Source organism: Mauremys reevesii, linkage group 10 (genome assembly GCF_016161935.1).
Source record: "Mauremys reevesii isolate NIE-2019 linkage group 10, ASM1616193v1, whole genome shotgun sequence".
NCBI lineage: Eukaryota > Metazoa > Chordata > Testudines > Geoemydidae > Mauremys > Mauremys reevesii.
Window position 1 is genome coordinate 12,470,646 of NC_052632.1, and position 10,150 is coordinate 12,480,795.

At 43.2% G+C, this 10,150-nt stretch overlaps 1 long non-coding RNA gene across 1 annotated transcript; it reads right to left on the bottom strand.

The window, feature by feature from the left end:
• Positions 1 to 1,139: 1,139 nt before the first annotated feature.
• Positions 1,140 to 2,534, bottom strand: LOC120373867. The gene is made up of 2 exons (XR_005585768.1): positions 1,987 to 2,534; positions 1,140 to 1,282 (listed from the first exon to the last, which is right to left on the bottom strand). It is a non-coding gene; the product is annotated as an uncharacterized LOC120373867 (long non-coding RNA).
• Between the last annotated feature and the right edge of the window lie 7,616 nt (positions 2,535 to 10,150).

Here is a 10,150-nt window from a genome sequence, read left to right on the forward strand (position 1 = left end):
ACCTCTTCCTGCTCCCCAAACCCCTCACCCCACAGCCCTCACCCCTGCACACCAACCCTCTGCCCCAGCCCTGAACCTCTCCCACACCCCAAACCCCTCATCCCCAGCTCTGCTGGTTCACAGGCATCAACAATTTTCTTCAACTGGGTGGCCAGAAAAAAAAAGTTTGAAAACCACTGCCTCACGTTGCCAGCTCTGAAACAACCTAGACTTGTAGTGACACAAAGCCATTACTGTTTGGCAGCCTGTGTGAAATGAATGGGTGGTCTCTCAGCACTTCCTACTGGACAGGTGTCCAATATCACAAAAAACACTCTTTAAAATTATGTACACTGCTTCCAAAACTCCCATTAGTAAGAGCAAGTGTGCATCTCCCACTTAAAACCAACTCCATTCGAAATAGCAGTAGTGCATCTCCCACTGAAAACCAAGCACTTTCTTCCCCTTCGGAACACAAAGTCGGAGGAAATTGAATCTGAATGATCAGTCTGCAAAAAAACAAATACCCCAAAAATATAATATGACTCTACTGCCTGGTGGATTGGTTCACTGATGTAGAACTGAGAGCTGTACCGGCAAGCTGACCTAACCACAGCTGTTGGTAGAATTAAGTTCCTGCAGCCATTTCTTCTCCTGCAGAAGATCAGATCAGCCTAGGAGAGTGGAATGCTCTTAATCCTGACCTGGCATTGCTTGAGGCATTTGAGGTATTCACTGCACAGCTGCTGTATCACAACAAGCCCCGCCCCCAACTTTTGTCTCCACCTGACAAGCACCAAGCTAGCAGCAGCGGGTGTGTGTGTGTGTGTGTGTGTGTGTGTGTGTGTGTGTGTGAGAGAGAGAGAGAGAGAGAGAGCTCTTTTCCAAGACAGCTGTGCTGGCACTGGCTATTAATGTTTCAGGATAACTAACCGCCTTCTCATCCGAGCTGCCTCTGTACCTTTTAGCCTGTTCATGTGGAAATGGGTTATTGCAGGCCTCATATTGTGCTTTGACACAGACTAATTTTGCCTTTTGATTTGTTCACATACAGTATGTGTCTATGTGAAAGCAAAGGGCATGCCCTGGGTAATGGAGCAGACGGACATAGTCACCCTTCTTTTAGGATTCCAAAAAAAATGACTTGCATGACATGCGGCTACTGTTGAAATGTTTCTCACTTGATTTTATTTCTTAGAACAGAGTGGAATCTTGCAGACGGTCAGGGCTCTATCCACACCTTCTGTTCCTTCAGCTTTCCTTCACCTGAACTTTGATGTTAAAGAGCCTCAAAGATTAGAGTCTATAAAACATTTAGCACGAGAAATGTGACAGAATAGATTGAAACTGACTGCTGTCCCTTACAGTAGAAAAATGTCTTGTTCAAGATTTCTCAGCTAACAGATCACTCCCAGAAATGTGTTTGGAATTCCTGGCTGCCTCGTTTATTGTTGATTTCAGCAGGAAATGCAACAGACAGCTGAAGAAATGAGGCCATTGTGGAATGAGGAACTTCCTCTGACCTAGTGAACAAAAACACTTTGCCACCACCCAGGAGGGAGGTGACCTGAAACTTGGGCATAAGGAAGGAAAATTTTGCATCCGCGTAAAAATTCTATTGGGGAAAAAGTGAAGCCAGACAGCCCCCAAAATCTTCCTTACTCAATATCAAGGAAGCTGAAATGCCTTCCACTAAATAAACACACACATTGAATTAAATACAAAACACTATTTAAGACAAAGAACCCAAATGTAGACTTAAAATTACAAAATATGTTGCCCATTGGGATCTAGCCTTGGCAATCAGGACAAATCTGCCAAAAAATAAAAAAGAGCACCTTGAGTGTAAACTCTACAAAATTGGGCTCACCACTTTGCTGTTTTCTCCTGCAGGATACGGAAATTATGCCAGGAAGTGGAGCTGTGGCTTCATGAAGGAAAAAAAAAAAAGGGGGGAAGGACTCTCCCCCTCCCTCACCCCCTTGCAGGAAGCAATACAAAACCTACCAAAAAGTCGGGACTGTCCCAAGGAATTTCAGATGGATCACTACCTTTCATGAACCGTTAGACACATCTGGAAGCTAGCTGTTGAAAATTAGAATTCAGGGAATAGATAGACCACAGGAAAACATCATTATCCACAACATATTGGCTCTCCTGTCTTAGTGGGGAAAGCAACATTACAGTTTGGGTAGGTGAATGGGGATTCTGATTGGAATACTGTTTCTGTCTAATAGCTTGTTGATTGAACAAGATGGAATTCATTGCAGTGCCTTGTATTACTGGATTAGGCATTGACGCCTGGAGGAAAGTTTCTTCCTAAACAAGCGACAGGAAATATTTTGTAGCTTACACCAAGAGGTAAGCACCAAATTGGCAACATAGACATGATTCATTTGTGTCTGCCTGCTCCCCTATTCAGGAGGGGAGGAGGAGACCGTGACACATTCTTCAGTGGAAGAAACTTGTTTTTGGAAGACAAAATGCAGTCAAAACTGCTCTGAATTCTTCCTGGGCCTTTTGTGTAACAAACTGCAGCACAAACAAGTACAGCATGAATATCTCTCACAGTAAAGCACAATCATATTATTATTTCTAGTAATGATGCTTCATGTTCACACTGCTTTGTCCTCGATCACCACTTTCCACCCCTTATGTGCTCCTTATTTATGTACACCTGCCTCTCCATTACCAAATCATCACATTACATTAGAGAGGAAGGATGGACACATGGTGAAGGCTCTGGGCTCAGGAGATCTGGCTCCAATTCCTGGTTCTACCACAGACTTCTTAAGTGACTCTCAGCAAGTCATTTAATCTCCATGCCTCTGTGCCCCACTTGTAAAATGACAATCCTTCCTTTCTTCCTCCCCTTTGTCTGACTTATCTATTTAGATTGTAAGCTCATTGGAGCTGGGAATGTCTCTTGCTACGGGGGGAGGAAGCGTGACACCCTCATTCAAAGAAGATGAATTAGGGTTAGTAGCTGAGTAATAAGTAAAGGAGACTCAGTCTAGCTCAGGTAATTTTTCGTGGCATGAACCTGCTGTGTGGCCTTTCCTGAAGTCTGTATGTGCCTCGTTATCTTACCTCCTGTCTTCTCATTTAATTCCCCGGTTCGGTAAGGCAGAAGCCCAGATGGAGGACTCAGAATCACTGGAGCCTATCTTTCCACGTTATATTTTTTCTCTCAACTCAAACTGAGATTCAGCGTCAGTTAACCTCTCCAGTACCTGGGGGGGAGGGGTACTAAACATCAACAAACTTTTGACAAAATAATAATCCCCAGGGCCTGTGGGGTTAACGGTCTCTGGCATGAGGCAATTTGGAGGCCCAGAGTGGAATCGACAATTCATGCTGGAGCCAGATTACCTTTGGTTAAATCTATTTCTCATTGACTTGCAAGAATGAATGTGTTAGGGGCACATAATAGATTATTTGGTGGTAATAAAGCTTCCACGCAGTTCATTTGGTACGGTGAGTGATACTGAGCCTTCTTTGCAGAGTATAGCCATTTGCAAAAGAGGGGATTGAAATCCACCTCCACAGGTCCAGACTCTCTTCAGACAGTCGTTCCTTTCACTCCTCATAGTCCCTCTCATCTTCTCTCCAGGGTTCTCTTCCCTCCATTCTCTTTCCTGTGACATAATCTTTATGTTCCAAGCACCCGCTGTTTTCTCCCAGTGACAACAATCATCCTGATGTGCTCACCAGTCTTGGGTTCTCATGAGCCTCCACTTACTCGCTATGCTCACCTCTTTGCCTGAAAAATCTTCTGCCACTTGATTCTGAAATGCAAAGAGGTTCCTTTCTGATCATTTTTCAAGTAAAAAATTACATCTGTATACCCCTTAAATAGAGAACACTGTTGACCCCTCAGCACAAGTCAGTGCAAAGCAGATTGAAATGTCTGGGGTGTGCCATTCTTCATGGTGGCTGTCCAGCTGGGTCACAATACCGATGACTGAAAATGGAGCAGACCTTCACCAGTTATGCTTTCCTGATATCCTGCCCTGCAACAGCCTGAGACATCATCTTTGAGCGAAGGGGTGTGGAAGCAACAGACCTCAGAGCCTTCACTGGTGGGCAACAGCACTCTGCCGCCTAATCCGTGGGACAATGCATCTTGTTGTCTAAAAGCTGAACAGAGAATGGATACAGATATCACCTCCCTGCCCTGACGTAGGAAAATGGGATTTGTTCAGTCTGTCTGCTCCTCTGGGTTGCATTTGAAGTGATGCTGACATTTTATTAATGCTGCGTTAACCCCGTTTACTACTTTTGCCTCACCCTTCCTCGCCCCCACTCTGGATGGGCCTACCCATGCTTCTCACAGCCATGACCGTTCCCTTTCCGTTTCCCTGGTACGTTATACCCTATAATAGACTGGGTGGAACTCACGTCAGTCAGAACCCATCACCATTTCTTCCAACTCAGGGGATCTCAACCTTTCTCTTCCTGAGGGCCCCCCAAAATGCTGCAAAAATTCCATGGCCCACCTGTGTCACAACTGTTTTTCTCCATATCCAGTAGATTAAAAGCCAGGGCTGGAGTTAGGAGGAGGCATTAGGAGGTAGCAAGCAGGGTAATTACCCAGGGCCCCACCCCACGGAGGACCCCAGGAAGCTAAATTGCTCAGGCTTCGGCTTTCAGCCCCAGGTAGTGCGGCTCGGGCTTCGGCTTTCTGCCCTGGACCTCAGTGACTCTAACACCAGCCCTGCTCTCTAGTTTATTTTGGCAGCCCCCCTGAATCCTGCTCATGGGCCCCTGGTTGAGGACCTCTGTTCTAACTCACACAGAAGGATTGACCTCTTCCTTCCTCTATGAGCCTCTACAAGGGATAAAGGGCTTTAGGCCATGCTGTCCCAAAGAACAAAAGTCTGTTCCTTGGAAATCAGTCCTGGGTCTTGCACATAGCAACAAAGAGCACTATTCACTGGATCTCATGGCCTTCCTTGAGCCTTTCTTTTTCTGTTACTTTTTTATTATTATTTGTATTGTAGTAGTTTCCAGAGGTCCACATTAGAATCAAGCCCCTCTTATAGTGATCTTCCTTATTTCTAAGATCTTCCTCCAAGCGCTAGGGAAATGGGGACTGCATTTCAAAGAGCTGGGTAGCTCCTCCTGGAGTATCTCATGCCATTCAGCATTAAGAACTCCCTCAGCCTCATCCTTGATCCACCTGTAGAACATGGCATTGGGCTGGGAGAAGGAAATGCTCAAAGTACTGCATGGCACATTATCCTCCATGTGCTTCTCTTAATGTTGTTCAATCTTGGTCTGATCCGTTAACTCTTTAATAACCGAAAGTGTTAGTCCCACCCCGTAGCAGATAATTCATGGCATGTCTCTTAGCTCTTTTTATTTAAAAAAAAAAAAAAAAAAGGAAAAGCAAGCTGCACTGATCACTTTTAAAAATCTCTTTCCATAAAGGTGGTTTTACTTGTCTCAGGAGTTCCTCTTGAATTCTGCTTTTAAAAGGAGATGTAAATGAATCTGCATGCACCACACTCAGGGCATGACTTGTTAATAAAAAAGAAGAAGAGCGAGCGCTTTCTTAGCATATCAAAGGGAAACAGATTAGCATGCCGGGGAATCAAAAACCACTCTGAAAATCCAGGGCTGCAAACCAGGAGGCAGTGGCCACATCTAGTTTTCTGCCCCCCCTAGGCTAAATAAACTCTTTGTTTTTAGAAGTCCTGCAATGCCTACAACTCTTCAGTCAATAATTGGATATATGTGTGGTGGGGGGGTCTTTTGTTAACAGAGCAGTCATTTTTTGGCTTGAATTTAAAGGAGAAGCTCCAATCACTTATGAGCTATGGAAGAATGCACCATGCTGCCCAACTGCAGCATGACTGCAAACATTCAGCCAAAAACATAATTAAATCATCAGTAATAATAATACTATCTTACATTTCCCTGGCTGCTTTCATCCCAAAGGAGAACATGCTTCAGAAATTGCAGACCGCATCCTGCATCTCTTACTCTCACAACCTCATTGACTTTGATGGGACTTCTGTATATACATAGAGAGCACTCCCCACCCCCACTGAAATGCATCCACCTCTTGTAAGGAACAGAACGGCCATTTAACGGTACACAACATTGCACAATCGTGCTAGGGCAGGACCTGACATACACTTTATCCCACTGAAACTACAGAGGGAATGTCCGTCATTGCTAACCTCTACTTCTTGTATGTGGTGACTTGGACCCAGCAGCAGGGACAAGCCATGAGAAAAAAATGCGCAAACATGGATCAGTTTTACTTCTGTTCTTCTTCCATTTCAAGGCTCCTCCCCTTTTCCTCCGGATTCAAATGAGACAGGGAGGAACTGGAGAAAGCTCTGTTGGCCCCTCCGTAACAAAACTGGACAAATCAGACTTGAAAATGGAAGCCACAAAGGATTCAGCACGAGAAACATCCATGGATTTGCACTTACATTAGAAGCCAGCCTACATGCAGGTGGCATCCATTCATCTCCTCACTTGAGCTTGTTTTCAATGCAGTCTCTGTGAGAACTATGATTTTTGTCAGACGGATTATGAAACTCAATATAAAATATATGCCCTTTATTTTATTGATTGATTGATTTATGGATGGGGAGGAAGGAAAAAAGTCTCTTGCTCATTCACTTCTTTTGAGAGATTTAACAGTTGCCTTAATCAGCTTTCCTTCCAACCCCAGTTTAAAAAAAAAATCTCTCCTCCTTCGGTTTGCTGGCTTATGAAATGAGAGGTCTCATCTCGCAGCAGAGAGCAAATGTCATATTATTTATTCACTTACTTGGAGGGCATTTTGGGAAGTTTGATTTCTTAGCCACGTCCCTTCCATGTAAAGCAAGGCTGGGGATTGCATCTGGAGAAGGTTGGCTAGTCCTTTCCTCTTTGGGATATATGAATATAAATGTAACAATAAGGTTTATTTAAGACCAAATAGATTTTTCAGAAACCCTTCTCCCCTTCACCTCCTCTGCTTCAGGCTACTTGACAGTATATTCATTATGTATAAAGTAAGGGAGTGTTATCTAGTGGTGAGAGCAAGGGGCTGGCCATCAAGAGTCCTAGGTTCTATTCTTGACTCTGCTACTAATTTACTGTATGGTTTTAGTCCAATTATTTTACTTCTGTGCGCCTCACTTTACTCCGCCAACTTAACCATATGTATAAGCTTTGCTTTGCTTTTCCATTGTAATCTAATGACCCTAAAACACAGTATTCCAAATGACTAAAAAATGCTCTCTTTCTTTGAAAAGTATGTTTTGTGTCACTGCAAACGTTTGCTGATTGCATAGCTCCCAAATGGGATAAGTCTCTGACAGGGATCTAAACTCATTCGGACCCACTTTGTAAGCCAGGGTGAAAAATGGGTGCTGAGTCCAGGGTACCCAGGCTTGGAGTAGCGGAGCTCTGGGGCTCTGCCTTGCAAAAAAAAAAAAAGGGGGGGGGGGGCGGGGGACAGGTATGTTCTCAGAGAAATTATATAGCGGTCAGAGAGAAGCTCACCGTTTAGATCCATGGCCGTTGGCCTTTAAGTGCTGCCATAATAAAAATTAATAACTAATCATACCATTAAATGTTTGCAAGGTGCTTTGAGATCCGTGGCCGACAGGTGCTATGGGAAGTATGAGTGTTTCTTATTGCAAAATGTGTTTTGAACTTAATTTGAATGTATGAAACCTCGTAAAATGAGTGGAAGTCAACACAACTGAATCCAACTAAGAGAACAGAAATAGACATCAACTGATGTGTTAAACACAGATGTCACTGAAATTTTTTTTTAATAAATCTGATGCAAACATTTTTATTCTTACTAGGATTTCTTTGTAAATCCCTTTTTACACAATATCTAAATGTTGGGGCTAAAAATAGCTGACAACTGTGGCTTTTTAAACTATTTGTTTTTCTGACATTTTCTCCTCCTGCATAATTCTGCTGCGCTCCCTGGAAACATGACAGCCAGAACTCTTAGGGTCTAGTTCTGCTCTCACACCAGTTTTACACTGGTGAAGCTGAACTGAACTGTATGAATTACTCCTGAATGGCACTGGTGCAAATGAAATCTGAATCAGTCCTTTGCTTTATGCTGAAGTTCAGTGAGCAAGAAAACAAAATCCCATCAACACATGGGCATTAATAATCCACTGTGACGTGTATTTATGTGCCACTGTGTTGTGTGTTTACTCACCACTGCCCTCTACTGGAATATCTAATTTACTCCATCAATGGAATTTCATCACAGTGGAACCTGGGAGTTATACGCAAAATAAAGGGTAAAATATGTCCCAAAGGTGGATATAGCACTTTTCTTCATTTTAAGCCATCTTCTTAAGTGGTATTCAGTTTAGCGGTTGCTTCACATGAGTAGTTTTCTTGGGCCACCAGTATATCCAGTTTACGGCAGAAGTCCAGGTCAGCTTTAGAAATGCATGTGTCTACTAGACAGGCCTGTCTTATGCCAACAGGACTTACTACTTTATTCAGCAGGGAAGCCTGTGGCATTTAAATCTGAATGTTTGAACTCCATTTGAATTCCATTGCTGCTGCTTGATGTTTTATGTATATAGGCTTCGAGGGTTAAGTGGGCTTTTGATGGGGTTTCAGTAATCACCAAAAGAGCATGAATTTATCCCAGTTCAACAGACTAGGTAAGTTGTAGATGGGAGAGATCAGTTATGTATTTTTAAACTTCAGCAACAACATCCAATTATTCAAGGGAGTCTAGCCAGCTGCTCTCCTGTCTAAAACTGGGTATGGAAAGCGGGAAGTCTTTGTTTAGCTGGCTATGGTGGTGTGCAGAAGCCTTCCATATAAATGTACACATTTATCAAGCCTTTGTGGGATAATAAGCTACGATCGAGCCAGCCTGGGGCAGCCTAGTGTAATTGTTATGATTTGTTTTGCAGATACAGTACAAATTCCATGGTAATCTTTCCTGAATTTTAATAAGGGGGAAAGGAAGACTTAATTAAAGAGTTCTTTGTGCAGTTTTATAGCAACTGCCATCTGCAAGTGCTTCAACTCTGCTTCTTATCTCTATCATGCAGCCCACAGCTTTGCCTTTGTAGACCATGGTTAGGACGGAGGCTCGGGGGAGAGAGAAATAACAGAACAATCTATTTTTAAGAAAGCATGCGCTACCCACTCATGTTCAGTGGCCTGGGCAAAGTCCTTTGATAAACGGGGTGACATTTACAGGCTATTTGCTTGCATTATTCCACAGTAAATTAATGTTTACACATTGTACAGTGGCTTGCACCTATTTTTGTTCTTTTAGGGTGGATGTAGAACTATATGATTTCTGCCTAGTGGGGACTTTTCCAAATGGAACTAGAAGGGGCTTTATTTTTACCCGAAGAAGTAGAGAAATATATCAGCCAATTTTTTCGGAGGAGCTGCTTGGGGCACAGCTGGTGAAAAAGAGATGACCTTCTCGGCAATAACAAATTCATTTGTATGAAGATGATGAATATAGTTTGTTTGGAAAGTGGTCAGGTCGATATTGCCATCTGTTAAGGTTTTCTGTAATAGTTGTTATAGAGGCTTATAATTAAGGCTGAGTACCCTAGGTCAGAAGGGATCTGAAGACCCAAGTAAGGTGATGGATTTGTTCACAAACATGACCTGAAATTTGGCCTGCATTTCAGAACAGGTCCTGTCTGACAATTGTTTATAACTCTTGAGATTAACTCTCCTTGGCTTGATACACTGAGAACAAACTCGATTCGTTGTATTACAGTAGCTCCTTTTTGTGCCAATTTCCCCCCGTTTTCAGTAAAATTATGCTGTGTTAGGTTTTTTGGAGATCAATGAGCATCGATATGCAAGTGTCTCACTTTTGCCTAGGCAAGTAGCAGACTGCTCGATCCAAGAGCGAGTATATTTCAACATGCAGTCTGAAAGATGCTTAGATCAAGCCAAGGCACAAATGCAAAGAACGCAATACTAACAATAGCCTTTACAGTTAACACAAAACACCCTGACCAAATATAGAGACCTGGGCTGGGGCGTTCAGATATAGACTGGGCTCTCTGCAGTGAGCACGGTGTGGGCAGAGCCCCGTTGACTTCAGGGGCCTGCCTACAAGAAATTCATTGCAATATCAGGATTTAACGCTGATCATGAACTTTCTCAAAGTTTAATGCCCATCTTCTTCGGTTTCTGGTTT